Genomic DNA, 15,266 nt, shown 5'->3' with positions numbered 1-15,266 from the left:
TAAAATCAAATCTCAAAGAGAATCATTGGTTACATTAAGTAACTTAGTCTTCATAAACTCCAATCCACTTTAAATATTACAGCTTGAGAGCAAGGTACTTGCCTGTAACTGTGGTTCTCCAGCATGGGTCTGGCATGGATTCACATGCTCATGAACATTCCCCGTCAGGCTGGGAATCCTCAGTAAAAGAAAAAACACTTTCACTTAAAAACTATTTCTCCTCTAAACCAATCACTGTCCTCTGGGTCATACTGCCCTCATCCAATGACAGTACTCTCCCCAAGCCCCGCCTCTGGCTGCCATCTTCAGATTTTGTAAGCACGTAAAGTGGCAACATGACCAAGAGGCGCAGAAGGGCCAGAGGGAGGGTGTGCATGTGAATCCATGCCAGACCCATACTGGAGAACCATAGTTACAAGTAAATACTTAAACCTTCTCCAGCATAGGGTCTGGCATGGATTCACATGCTCATGAATAACAAATACACAGCAGTACTACATTACAGAACCACGGGAGGTGGCAAGGCTCAACAGAAGCAATTAACGCTTACCCCTGGAACAGACTCACCTCAAGCAAACAGGTTGCGTAGCACTGCTCAGCTGATTCTGAACTCCTCCCTGGAATCCCTGTCGGCACAGTAGAACTCTGTGAAGGTGTGCGTGAACCTCCATGTTGCAGCCCTGTAGATGTCGAGCAGGGGCACACCAGAAAGGAACACAGTCGTTGCAGCCATCGCTCTGGTGGAATGGGCTCTCGGACGGCCTGGCAGCAGGCAGTTCGCCAGCCGGTGACAGTGCATGATGCAGCCAGAGAGACACCTTCAAATGAAAGCCTTGGACAAAGCCTTTCGGTGGTTCACAGGACCAAAGTTCAAACATTTGGGAAGTCTTCTGAAAACTCTTCATGCAGTCACGTACAACTTCAAGGCATGAGCAAAGCCCAGCGAGTGCAAGGGCCTTCCAGCCGGCAACAAAGGTTTTGAGGAGAAAACAGGCAACACTTAAGGCTTGTTGAGGTGGAATTCCGACATAATCTTCGGCATGAAAGAGGGGTGTATACGCAGTACCATCCTCGATTTGTGAAATTCAGATACGGTTGCTTGCACGGTAGGGCCTGGATCGAGCCCACGCGTCTGGCAGAGGTGATGGCCACAAGAAAAGCCGTTTTCCATGAGAGAAAATTAAGTGGGGCTTGATGCATAGGTTCGAAAGGCACTCCCCATGAGCCTCGTCGGAACCACGAGGAGTTCCCATGCTGTGGCAGAAGCCTTCACCGGCAGGAAAGATCGGAACAGCCCCTTGAGGAACTCCTTGACTAGTCTGAGGGACCACAGAGAGGATCTTCCCTGGGATCTGGAGTAGCATGAGATGGCCGCCTGCTGAATCTTGATGGATGCGTGAACCAGTCCATCTTTTGCCAAGGACAGCAAGTATGTAAGGATCTGTTGAGCTGTGACCCTGACAGGGGTCATCTTCTGCGACTGGTACCACGTAGTAAACGCTTCCACTTATGGCCGTAGCCCTTTAGAATCGACGAAGCCCTGACTTTGGCAAGGATTTCCCTGCAGTTCACTGACAACTCATAACCTTCAAATTGTAAGGCTGCAGGAGCCATGCCTTGGTTCTGCGTTATTTCACCGCGGTATTTTTCATCGTGGTTTTTTTTCCAAAAGTTTTTTTTTGGGGTTACCCCCTCCTCTGCCCCCCCCAAAGCTCCTTTTTTGTATTCCCTTACACCCACAACCATATATTTAATTTTTTAACCCCCCCCCCAAAAAAAAGAAGTTTTTTTCGAAATAAAAACGGCGATGAAAAAACAGGCTGAAAAATACTGCAGTGAAATGCGTGTATACCCATGCCTTCAGGTTCAAAGACCTGGGTTGTGATGAAGGATTGTGCCTCCCTCTCTGGTGAGCAGGTCCGGAATTACCAGCAATTTGACTTAAGGTGATGCCGACAGGCTGAGAAGGTCTGGATACCAAATCTACCGCGTGCACGCCAGAGCAATGAGTATCATCTTCCATCGACACTGTCGGAGTGTGTTGATGACAGATAGCAGGAGGGGGAATGGGGAAACATGTACAGAAACAGACCTTCCCATGGGAAGCAGAACGCATCCCCCAAGCTTGCAGTTCGCCTAAGTGGCAAAAAGATCAATCAGGGGTCTGCCCCATTTGACGAACAGACGGTCCACCTGATCCCGATGAAGTTCCCACTCGTGGCAGGAGCACAGCCCCCTACTGAGGGAGTCTGTGATGGTGTACTTGACGCCTGCCAGGTGGAGAGGGACGAGGAACATCCCTTGACCGATGGCCCAGTGCCACAAGTTCTGAGCTTCCCTGGAGAGCGCTGAAGACCAAGTGCCCCCTTGCTTCCTGATGTAGAACATAGTGGTGGTGTTGTCCGTGAAGATCCTCACCACCTTGCCCCTCAGAGATGGTAGGAAAGACTTGCGGGCCCAGAACACTGCCCATAGCTGCAGGATGTTGATGTGCAGATCCTTCTCCTCTGGATGCCACAGACCTCTGGTGTGCAGACCAGAGGTTGTGAGCCCCCCCCCCCAACCTTCCAGAGAGGCATCTGTGGCTACTGTCTCTTGGTATGGCAGAGTTTGGAATCCCGTCCGCCGACGGTGTGGTAGCGCACCCCCAGCCCCCACGATTCGATCGCCCGCCAGAACTCATTGATGGATCTTGTCCACAAAACCTCTGGACACTTGTATCCAACGTACAGCCAAGAATTCCTGCAGGGTCGCGCCTGCAGAGACTGACGAGGTATATGTAGGACAACATCATGCACAGCAATGACTTGATGTCCGCACTGTGGCAGTCTTCGCCGATGACAGCGTTAAGCAGGCCTTCAGAGAGTTCACGGAGAACCCCAGCTAAGTCAGCAGTTAGTCTCCTTCGTGTGCTCGTTGCCCAGCTCCCGAGAACGGACGCGTACCAGCCAATCATCCAGGTATGGGTACACGTGAATGCCCTGCAGACGCAGATGGGTTGCCACTGGGTCAGGCATTTTGTGAACACTCTTGGGGCCAACTTCAAGCGGAATGGTAGGGCCTCTAACTGGTAGTGTTGGCCTTGCACCAGGAACCATAGAAACTTTCGATGTTGCTTGTGAAGGGGGACACGGAGGTACACATCCTCCAGGTCCAGCAACGCCAAGATATCCCCTTCTTCCAGTTGGACAAGCACATGTTGCAACGGGACCATCCTGAATTTTTGGTACTTGTTCAGATGGTATAGGTCCAGTATGGGTCACCAAACCCTTGTCCTCTTTCTTACTAGAAAGTATCTGGAATAGACTCCGGAGCCCCTTGTCCATTGGGGAACCAGCTCTATCGCCCTTTTCCGTAGCATGGCTCACACTTCTTCGAGGAGCTGAGGAATGTGAAGCTCCCGACGGGGAATCAGTGGAATACCTGGGCACCTGCATTGGAACTCAAAAGTGTGCCCCTGGGCGAGAGCGTCCAGAACTCATCTATCGGTGATCTTTTTCCACTCGCTGACAAACCTCGTCAGCCAGCCTCCCACAGGGGTGCACGAATGGGGACCCGATGTCTTGGCCGGTTCAGATTTGCTTGGGTGCCGGCGCCCTGCCCTGTCAGCGACGCGGATCTCCGCTACCGTAGGACTGGGAGTGGCCCCTGCTGCTGAAGAGTGCCCAGGGAGCACGCTGTCGCTGTATCTGTTTTAATGGCGTGTAATGACACGCCAACCCTTTCCAAACAGATTTTCGCTGTCAAAGGGAACGTCAAAGGGCACGTCCAGCACCTTTGCTTGGCCGTCCTGAAGGAAGTTAGTTGCCATCAACCATTTTAGCTGACGAAGGCAGACTCAGTGTCCCATCTGCCGGAAACCTGTGTCTGCGATGTCCATTGCCACCGTAATGGCATCGTCAGACGACACTTCCCCTTCCTAAAAGAGGGTGAGAGATCTTGTCGGGGAGGAATTCAAGGATCGGGCCCAGCATGAACCACATCTCCGTCATACCTGGTCAGCATAGCCAGGGCGTTGGCCGCTTTGATTGTGGATGCCGTCGTGTAAATTACTTTCTTCCCCATGGCATCCATCCTTTTTTCCTCGCTGTCCGCGGGAACCAACGACGATGAGGCTGGGCTAGCCAAACCTTTTCTTGCAGCAGCCGACACTTCTGAGTCCGGTGATGGTTGCGGAGTCCCGCACCCTGTACTTCTTCAACCTATCTTGCTTGGCTGGAGCCATGCATGGGTTCTTCACGAGGGCTAGGCCCTCCTGCCAAATGTCATACAGAAAAGGCACTGACATGATAGTCTTCCTCTTGGAGTCTCGCCTCCGATACAAGAAACCCTCCTTTCTTGTTTCCTCAGGCACCAGCACAAACAACTGAGGCCCTGGAGATCATGAACGATCCCACCTCGTCCGGTGGAGAAACTATGGCGGCGCATCCAAATGCGGTGACTCATCGTCCACCGCAACAAAGTCCTCATCTTCGTTGGCCCGTGGCAGTGTCTGTAGCAGTACCAGTCTCCAGGTCCTGTGGGAGAGTTGGGGCCTGACGTGGCAGAGGAGGTTGACATGGGAGCATTGAATGACACTTTCTTTATATGCAGGGGCTGATCAGAAACCTGCGGCACTACAGGACTCGGTGCTGGGGGAAACCTCTGCTGAATCGGACACAAAGGCGTGGAGAGTCAACCGAATGTACACGGAAATGTCCCTTGGTTGAGGATGTAACGAAGGAGCGCTATACCCCGCGATCGCGGTCATCCTCATGGACCGTATGAACTGACTCTTGGTCATCGTCGTCCATAAAGGACTCATCCATTGGTTGAACGCCAACCTTGGAGGACTATTTCTTTGGACCAGGACCTGGACCGGTGTCTTCCCCCCTACAGGGATGCTTGCAGCCTTCGGTGATACCTCTGCGGCCGCGTCGTGCCGCGGGGTTAGGGATATTCTCTGCACTGTGGGAGCCACCCTCATAGGATCGGCACCCACATCCACCGTGGCTGTCACAGTAGACGTCGACTTAGTTGTCGGCGAGGACTTTGGCTGCGCCAGTTGAACCTGCTTCGGTTGAGAGGTCTTCTTCTCATCCTCCGCCCTGGGTTTATATCAGATTTCTCCCGTAACTTGTGCCGGGTGGATGACTTCCTCTTTGAAGAGGAGCTTGATGGTAGGCTGGCTCCGAATGCGGACGGCAATAGTGATCGCAGCCTATCCAAACTGGGACCTCCATCAACAGCGGATTCGGTGGACTCGGACTTGCAGCTCTTGGCCTTATCTTGGACTTCCATGGGTGGGGCGACCTCAAAGGACTTGGACCTCTTTCCAGAGGGAGACAAGCCCTTCGGATCGGCCGGTCCTGGTTGAGGCATGACCCTGCTCGGAGCACAGTGGAGAGGCTTTGTTGGAGTTGAGCCATGCCGCCAGCCTGCTATGCCTATCTTTCGTCGTCTTTTCGAGAAGCCCAGGCATATCTCGCACTTCACCTCCTTGTGGTCTGGGTGCAGGCAGTAAAGACATTGTAGATGGTTGTCCTCCACAAAGACATTCTGTAGACCGCATTTGGTGCAGGGCCTGGAGAGAGTGTCCTTCCCTCCTTCTCATCCGTCATGAAGTAGGCCCAAGACTGCCTTTCAGAAACTTCGACAAATCTTCGCCCGTGAAGGGTGCGAAACTTCACCGACAATGGATCCCTGTTGCCAGCAGATGAGGAAAAGACCACACGGCTCTTGGAACACAAATCAAACCTTTTCTGCAAAAAGAAACGTACAATAGCTCGGAGAGCAACTTGAGGACTCCCTACACCGAAGCATGCAGTACAAATCTGAACATGGCTGCCAGAGGCAGGGCTTAGGGAGAGGACCGTCATTGGATGGGAGCAGTATGACCCAGTTAAGAGGAGAAATACAGTTTTTAAGTGAAACTGTTTTTTCTTTTACCAAGGATTCCCAGCCTGATGGGAATATTCATAAACATGTGAATCAATGTCAGACCCCATGCTGGAGAACTAGCATTTGCCACCTTCAACGGTAGCAAAGATAAAGGGTGCGTGTACGGGCTCAAAAAGAGACGAGTACATTTCACCATCGGACAGTGTGCAGTCCAGCAATGTTTCCAAGATGTGCCCGTAAACTATCTTAATTGGCACAAGAAAGTAGTTAAAAAGACATGTTTTGCAAATGGGCTTCGCTATAATCAGAGAAACATCCTTTATATATTCCAGCTACTCGCAAAAGGATAAACATGACAAAATGTACACACTGCATAGTAACACCTATCCAATTAGCTATTAAACTACCTTAATTTAAAATAGTATAAACTATTCTTGTGTGGCAGATATCAGAAGCAATGCCAAAGTTACCCAGATTAAAAAGCCAGAAACACGCATACACAAGCCACCTCAACAAGGGTTTCCTCACCTCAAATAATCACTGACAAGTTCTCAAGCGGGTTATGATCCAGAACTGTTCTGAGAATCCTGGCACCGGACTACAAACCTCCAAGACGGGTCCAGGCTACTCAGAATCCAGTTCTGGTCTTAGAGGCAGGATTGTGCACTGAAGTCCTTCAGTCGGCAGCAGTGTTACATTTGTTAAAACATTTTTTTTTATAAAAAGACTGCCAGGGTCCCAATATTTTCTAGCACTCCTGTGACACTGCGGGTGGGCACCACCGGTGCCACCACCTATAGCTGCTCCCCACAATGTTGACATATTTGGGGTCACACTACAGCCCGCCACTGCTCATTGCATTGGTGGATACAATGACCATCACCACTTCATAATTAAAGTGAGTCCGAGACAATAAATGCTGGGGTTCAAAAATAAATGCCCGGGCAGACACCCCCACAGATTAAGCACTGGTTGGTGACACCTTGAAACATCAGCATTTGTTAGGAGCAGTTTTTAGTTCTGGCTTCAGTCTGTAATGCTGTTGCACTGTACAAGGGAACTAGTACTTAATATACCTCCTATAGTCCGCGTCAATCTCTGCAGCCTTGCCTTCACTCAATTTTTGAAAAAACATTTAGGAGATGGAGTCTTAAGCGCTTGCAGCTGGGCCAACCACCTGCTGCTTTCACCTATACCTAAAAGCACTCGGACTTTGGAGCTCAGTGTTCCAGCAACTGCTAGTCACCTGAACCCTTGTCCTTCTGAACTCAATCTGATCCTTTGCCTTTAATTGATTCACTGATGGGGAGAGCGGCTATTCTCCTTTCCAACTGAAGTTCCCCATTCCCAATCTGAAGCCAGACATGTCATCTCCTTTTTTTAAGCCTAAAAAGCCTTTACCTGCAGATTTCTTTTGAAGTATTCTGAGTAAAGGAGGTACATGTTGACATGCCTATTTCCACCAATAGGTGTTAACAGGTGCAAAGTCCTAACCCTACCTCTACCTTGCCTGGTCGTGATCAGCGGAGTCCCTGTGGGTTCCCCAGCCTTGCATGCTGCACCACTTTCTTGTTCCCAGTTTGTACACATGTTAATGGAATTGTTCGTGGTTGCTAATATAAACACTACTGCTCCAGTATATTGGTTTTGGCGTGATCTTCGTATTGCCATTGAAGGAACGAATACCCTTGCGTTCATTACAGATTGCCATCAGGTCCTACTGTTGCTACATGTATCACGTTTATACCCAATGTTTAGTGTAAGGACCAAGCTCATTAGTATTCGTGCTAGATTGTTCAGCTATTTAAACTTGGTTCTGCTTCCTATTCTCATAACCTTTGCATTTCAATGTTTCCAGCCTCTGATTAAGCTTCCAGGTTTCCAATCACTGACACCAAAATCCAGTCCAGCTTTTCCTTAGAATCCAGGTCAGTCTATCCCTGCTTTGTGAGACATTATCCATGTTTTATTGTGATTATCTGTCTCAGAGGGCTACTTATCTTATTGTTCTGCCAGTAAGTGGAGATTAGAGTTTACTGTGAACCGGTCACTGCATTCGAGCAAACTGTTGCAAAATGGTTTCTAGATCTCTCCCAGATCAAGGTTAGGACACAGTCAACCATTGGGTTTCATCGTAAATGTACTTCATGATTGCATATTTAATCTGTTCAATTGTCTTTTGCACATGTCCCTCCATTCTACTTTGTATCTTCATCCAGGGCCTTCACATTATGCTGGAATTGCCATTATAGTACCATATAGAAATCGATATTGAACTCTCTGCCAATCAGAATGTTCAGAGTGCATTCAATACCAGTAGTAGACAGTGAAGCAAGTTTCCCAGCAAGATGTCTTTCAACACGACACTTCCTCTCTAAGAGAAGTTTTGTTTTCACTGCAACATCTTATTTCGTAAAAATCGTAAAAACAAAAAGAAAGCCGAAACATGGGAAAATGCATTCACTTTCTTATACGAACCCAAATACAAGCTCACATAAAACCTGTTCCAGTTTAACCAAGTTTGCAATTAAAATGCTTACGTATGAAGACAAACTTGCTATTTAAATACTACAAAATAAACCCACATTTAATTAATTCTGTTTGTCAATTTACTTTCTCATTATTAAAGTAACGTTTTGAACTTCAGCAGCACAGCTCCAAAACATGTATTGTCACAACTACTATTAGGTGCTAATAGTCTTACAGACTTCATGGTCTAGAAGGCTACAATAGTCGTTTGTCTAATTTACACACTGCAGGTTGCAGCCTGCACCAGTCTAGACCACATCTCACTCCAGTGCACTGGGTATTGTCCACTGTTGTCACACCGTCATGCCCACTGCCTTACTACTCCCCAGTAGGGTCCTTAGCCTGGTATAACCTAGATTGTGGCTCCTCAAGAATGCCCTTGCTAAGGCCCTGTGAGTGGGCATCCCCGACACCTTCGCCAGTGGGTCCTGATATCCTCATAGTAGGGAAATCTGTGAAATAGCCCATACAAATATTCTTGCTGAGTTTTATTAATACCTGTGACCAAAGCAGATGGAAATATTTAAAGTTGCAGGCTATTAGCCAGACATAAAAAGTCACTTGCCACCTCAATTATAGGCATAAAGACAGCACACAGATTCTTACTCGCCAAGAGTCAATTCTCACTAGCCAATGCCTAGTGGCGAGTGCAGATTTTGTGCCCCAGAGTATGGTCATACGTGTAGATTAATCTTCCTCTCTAACTGAAAACTCATGCTTCTCGTGCCATCATCAAATGGAGTTCTTCCTTGCCACTCATCGGTTTGAAATTGTCCGCATCTGGGATCATATGGCTGTCAACTAATACATCAGGAAATAAGCATTTTGCATTCTGTATTTGAATGATGTGATGGAGAATAGTCTATTCACTCAAAGTAGTACCCCATTTTGAGATTGATGCAAGATCCTATTTTTTTTATGAACATGAGTTACAGCACCACACTTGTCTGGCTCAAAAACCACCTGCAAGATCATGCTTTAAGTGATTAGGTGGTGGGAAAAGAAGGCTCCAACTGACAGGAAAGGCTGCTTGCTCTGTAGTGCTAGTAGCGCAACTTTTAAATTACATTCACAGAGCATAATGATGGTACTTGCAACTATAATTGTGTAAAAGAGGGTCATTTGTGGGCAATTCCCTGCATCAACAGTGTATCTTCATGGTTTGCAGTTCCTATTTGCGTAGCACGTGATAACATTTTCTTGGCCAATTGGTGTTGGGGGAGTTTAAAGTCTACTTGCGGTAAGACTTCATAAAACTTCCCCTTGCCATACAGGTCCCCAACCCAACTCTTAGTGTTAGTCTGTATGGTATTAAGTGAAAAAATAGTTTAAATTACTTAGTGGGGTGGGGAGGGGGATTGATTTAGAAAGACTGCTCGGTGACCACACAGAGCTTTCTTTCTAAATCGAACTGTCATGCCCCTGCAGCAAACAGGGGGGAGGGAAGCAGCATGAGGGAGGGACTGAATACTAGTTCAAGGGGCCTCATTACAAGTATAGTGTTAAGTGGTAAAATTGGCAGTGACGGATTTACTGCCAACTTTACCACTACGCCAAATTATGATGTCGGGCTTGGAATGGAGGATTTACCTCCAGTAATATCCTGGAGGTAAATTCTCCCACTCACCACTGAAAAATCGGCAGCATTAACGCTGTGGTAATTCCACGCAAAAAGCCCCATTGAGTCCAAAGGACTAAAAAAAAATGGGGACTTACACCGCCACTTGTAATCCGGCGGTAATTCCGCCAGACCAAGTGGCGGTAACTATAATTCAGTTGGGCGGTATTCCATCAGATTTACCACTGGGATACCATCTAACTCGTAATGAGGCCCAAAGTCTTTTAGGAAGGAAAAAGGCTGGTTAGTCGTACAGTAGCAGAACGTAATGTCCTAGAGACACTTTCTTGGCAAACTAATGCTTTTAAAGTCCAATCCCCAACTATACGAAAAAGTCAGTTCAGAGTGGATTCAAAGAAGCAGCACACCAGCAGTTGCTCAGGAGACTAAGTCTCTAGGAAAAGATGCTTCTAAAGTTAACACAGCAATGGAGACCCTGCAAAAGGACGGACTAAAGGGACACAAGCCACAGTTTGGGTCAGAGGTAGAGAGGACACCCTTGACACCTTTTTCACACACTTTAGTCATTCTGCAGCAGCTTCTTGGTAAGTAATACCTTTCACCCCACAGTCCCTTAGGTTAGAAGAAATGCTTGTACCTGTATTCTCCTCTGTGCAGCAACGACAGACCAGGTCTCCTGATTCCTCAGTCTGGTGACGAAAGGAAGGACTCTGAATGGGATGACTCAGCAGCAGTATTGCGAGAGGATCTTTGGCACGGATTTCTTTGGTCTCCATGGTCAGTCTGCAGTTTTAGTGCCTTTTTATCAGCACCAACAAAGGAAGGTGTTTTGCTTGGTCGATTTTCAATTCTGGAGTGCTGCACCCTAGAGAGGGACTTTGATGAGTCGGATCGTGTCTCTGGAGGTTCACCTGGAGCTCAGCAAAGACTTGGACGGATTCAGTCTCTCAGACGTTGCATTCGAAATGGATCGGTGGTCTCCTGGTATTCGCAGTCTGCAGCTCTGGAAGGGCACAGCACCTCGGGAGATGGCTCAAATTGCAGTTCGTCTCAGGGCTGGTTCATCCCACCAGCCAAAGGGAAGGAGTCATCCTCTTCGGAGCTCATCTGTGTAATGGAAAACGGGATTAGGACAGCGAAGGTTGCTTCACGGTGATGCAAGGGTCTGCAGACATCTTCCTTTTCCTCTTCAGCTTCGGTTACTTCAGTTTCCAGTGGTCGACTTGCCTTTCACCTCAGGAACCTCACCTTTTATTCCGTTTCATCACATTCTCCTCTGCAATCTCTCCAAGCAGTTTACAGAAAGGGGCGGGTGGCAGTCCAATCAGGACAGCCAGCCCCCCCAGTGGGCACTGGTTCCATTCAGGCACTCAGGTTGACAAAGGGCGGGGGATTGAATAACTCCTCCCCCACTTCCTGCCTGCCCAGGCACACTGGAGCCTAGGTGGGGATACCCAAGGGTTGCCAACAAATGCAACACACCCGCACACTCCCAGAATGGTACAAGTGCTAACAAATAACCACGAAAGAAATGGCAAAAAAAGAAAGGATCCACCAGGTTAGAACATGGGTAACCCTATGGTGCACAACCGAGACTGAATACAGTCTGTGGTAAAATAAAATAGCACAATAGTTGGTAGAACACATCCACTTCCACCAGCCATAACTATGAGGTTGTCTGTGTGACTAAAGAGTTACAGGAGCAGAGAGAAGGGGGATACTAGGTATCCCTTTAGCACTCCACCTAAAGTGGTGTGTGCTAGTCTCTCATAGTATTGAGTTTTAGGAGGGATACAAAGTACCCTAAGACGGAATCCAAAAAATCACAAGGACAATTTTCTAATTCACCAGTTAAGTGATGGAAGGGAGGGTTTGAGGACCTCTACATGTTGCTGAAATAATGTACCCTTCAAAAGCGGAAGGCAAATTTGAGGTGCATGTTTTATACTTCAGCAGATTATGGGAGTCAAGTTTGGTCAATCGAGTCCACCATACAGAAATCAGCCCTTCCAGTCCAGAAGCAGAGAATCACCATTTGAGGAAACCTTCCCATTGCAGGATGCACAGAAAGATATTATTCTGGACTCCCAAGAAAAGTTCTGAATGTTTTCCATGCACCTAGTCGTGAATAAAAATTACATGGCCTTTCTATTCTTAAGGGGTTCTATAGGGCCACCGGTTGTGCCACTCCCTATGACTGGTATATGCTTCCACCAGATATTCTGAAGACCAGGAAATCCCCTTTCCAGAAGTCCCTTCAAATTTCATTGCCACGGGACAACGCTGTGAGGAGGGACTGCTTCCTAACATAACAGTCGGTAGGCAGAGGCTTGTAAAGACAAGCCCTCGGCTGCCCTGCAGTCATGCATGAAAGGCCTTTAGGGACATACAATGGCATTGACAAAACAAGTCCTTTGCTGACCTAAGGTAGTTGATTTTTGGGGATCTATAGTTTCCCACTTCCCTCGTCAGTAGAAGCCTGGTATTCACAGATACTGGGCAAACTCTGCAGTCGGAATTTCTCTTGGAAGAGGGCAGGGACAAGTCCGCGTCGACTTCTGTTCTTCGGGCTCATCCACAGGTTTGAAAAAGGTAAGAATACCGACCATCGGCATCAATTGGAAATTGGGGGTTGAATGAATAGCTCAGATCACATTTGCAGGATTGGCAGCCATTTAAACCTTTGACAACCGACCAATCTCTGCGGGGCTGCCACGGTCAGCTTCCAGACCTCTTCTCGGGATTTCTCTAGTGTGGATTCAGGCTTGAATCCAGAAAGCATACACAAACTGTACACATCTGGGTTTTCCCAACTGTTGACCTTGATCTCTGACATTCAGTTGGCATGTCCATGTATGGCAGAATACGGATCCCACTCAGTTCTCCTGCAGCAAAAATTTCTGGTTGCTGGATTTACACTGGGGTTCCGATTGAGACACCCATTAAAGGCTGCCACCAACCAGTCAAGTTCGCACAATCAGTAGTGCAAGGAGAATTAGAGTTAAACAGAACTCCAATACTCTGGGGCTCACAGGGCAAAAATCATCATTTGCATCCCTAATGAAGTCTCAGATAAGTGCTCATCAGTGCAGTGTGATAAAGCAGGTTGAGAAAAAGAAAAAATCTTCAGGCTCTTTGTTGGGGAGCATTTTCATTTCTGTGCTAATTCCCCTTCAACCCTTGGGACCCCCAGCTCTTTTGCTGGACTTCCAGCTTTTGATTCTTTCGTCCACAGTGAGTGGGACCTTTTTCTCACTCCCTTTTTCTCACTCCCTCGTGTATTTTCCTGACTGGGAGTTTTGCATTTTACTGTTTTATGGAGTCTGACAAACTCAACAGGCATCTGCTTTTTGTACAGAGGCACAAAGCACCTTAGGTGCAGTGCCACTAAGAAGTCCCTTGGAATTCTCTTGATGTTTAAATACATTTTCTTGAGTGAACTACCGTTCCCAGGAATAGTAAGATGATCCCTGGCTTACTTACCTTTCTCTGTGTGGGACCAGCACATACCACCCTGTGTGGAGCGCTGGGGGTTAGTCATTCCTATCCCACTTCTCATGTAACATTTTTTGTTACACTAACTTACTTTAAATGGCTGGTGGCAGTGGTTTAATTTTACTAGCAGTGTGCATTTTTACCGCAGGCTGAACCCTCAGCTGCAGTACAGCACCCATTGGTGTCCATTTTCTCAAAATGGCCCCCGTCTTTTTTCACTATTTTCCGTTTGTTAGTTTCTTCTGGGCTTTTACTCTATTAGTTGAAACTGTTTGAGCCCTTCAGCCCACCCAGACTCCAGTGTGTCTGGAAAGGCAGGAAGTGAGGGAGGGTCCCGAAACTTCCCTGTCCTTTGACTCCAAGTGTGCCTTGAATGAAACCAGTCCTATTAGGCTGTGAATGAATGGGAAATCGCATAAAAAGTGAGGTTTTTGGGACTAGAGCAGAGTCGACCGCTGGAGAGGAACATCGGAAGAAGATGTGACGAGACGCCAGCAGCACCCCCTGGACCGTGAAGTGCCCAGTGAAGCCCTGCAGCTGTGCTGACCCCGTTTTCATATCGACTGGGAAGACCTGTACGGGACGACTTCCTCCCTTGGGCTGGTGGGACCAACTAGCCTCAGGACAAGCTTCCATTTGGCGTATCGCTGACTTGCTGTGCCTCACCAGAGCTGCAGAAGCCCAATGCCAGGGGTCCTGTGACTATCGACGATTGCATCGTCTTGAGAAGTCTGAATCCGTCTAACATCGTGAGCATCCAGAGGACCCTGTAGAAGCAGGAAATCTTGATTTAGCGTCCCCTCACCAGAGTCCAGGACCGAGGCAGCAAGCTACTTCCAACTGAAGTTTTCATTCTTCATTCGCTGCTGAGGAAAAGGCACCAAAACAGCAAAGTGCAGCTGAAACAAAGGAAATCCATTGCGGAGGAGTCCCTCTCCCGAGTTCTGCGCAGGAGCCTGCCAGATGTCCTCCCTTTCGTCACCACGACCAGGGTCCAGGAACAAGGGTCTGCCAAGCTGTAGCAAGCAGGAATCGAGCTGGAATATTTTTCTTCGAAACACAGGTACTGTGGGGCTTGGGGTGATCACCTTTTAGCCATAAATTGTGCTTCCTATCTTGCGAAGTATGCTTTGGAGTTGATCTAAACTCACCTGCACTGGCCTAACAGCGTGTGGTCTCTACAAAGGTATCTCACTTGAGTTACTGTGATTTCTTCTGAACTTCGTAACTTTGTCAAGACTTTATCTAAGAATCGACTTTGGCTGTCCTACCTCCCTAAAAGCACTCGTCTGAACCTACTGTCTTGGCCAGTACTTGTTCCCTCAGGTTATAATTGTGGATACTATTATTGCTGGGATAAAAAGTTTACCTGCCTCACTTGAGGAGATTGTAATTGTTTTACAAACTGTTGAAAGGATGTTCTCAGTCTTATTCTAACCTTTCCTTCCTTAAAGAAGTGCAATACTGACCTTTACTGAAGTCACTCTGCGTGCTGGAACATGTGTTAGCATAGGAAAAGTAATTACCAACTTGTATTGTCTTTTAAAAACTGAATCCAAACTTTGATTGAATGTTACTAGTAGATAACGCTTTTTAAAGAATGTCTATTTAAACCTTGTGTATATTATAAATATTTATATATCTGTAAGTGTGTAAGTTTTACTTGGCTACTTGTACTTACTGATTTCAATTGTACAGCTCTACAGTTCACATTACCCCTCTTAAAATGAGCCGGGCTGCTCAGTCATACCACCAACTTGTGTAGTACAGGCCCATATTAAAA

At 47.5% G+C, this 15,266-nt stretch overlaps 1 protein-coding gene across 1 annotated transcript in view; it reads right to left on the bottom strand.

Moving 5' to 3' along the window:
* Window positions 1-15,266, bottom strand: part of LOC138516098 (bifunctional 3'-phosphoadenosine 5'-phosphosulfate synthase 1) — a 507,726-nt gene that overhangs the window by 261,527 nt on the left and 230,933 nt on the right. The gene's annotated exons all lie outside the window — the stretch shown is intronic.

This window comes from Ambystoma mexicanum, chromosome 6q, assembly GCF_040938575.1.
Source record: "Ambystoma mexicanum isolate Mex_15411 chromosome 6q, UKY_AmexF1_1, whole genome shotgun sequence".
Taxonomy (NCBI): Eukaryota; Metazoa; Chordata; class Amphibia; order Caudata; family Ambystomatidae; genus Ambystoma; species Ambystoma mexicanum.
This window is presented reverse-complemented; position numbering and strand designations above follow the sequence as displayed.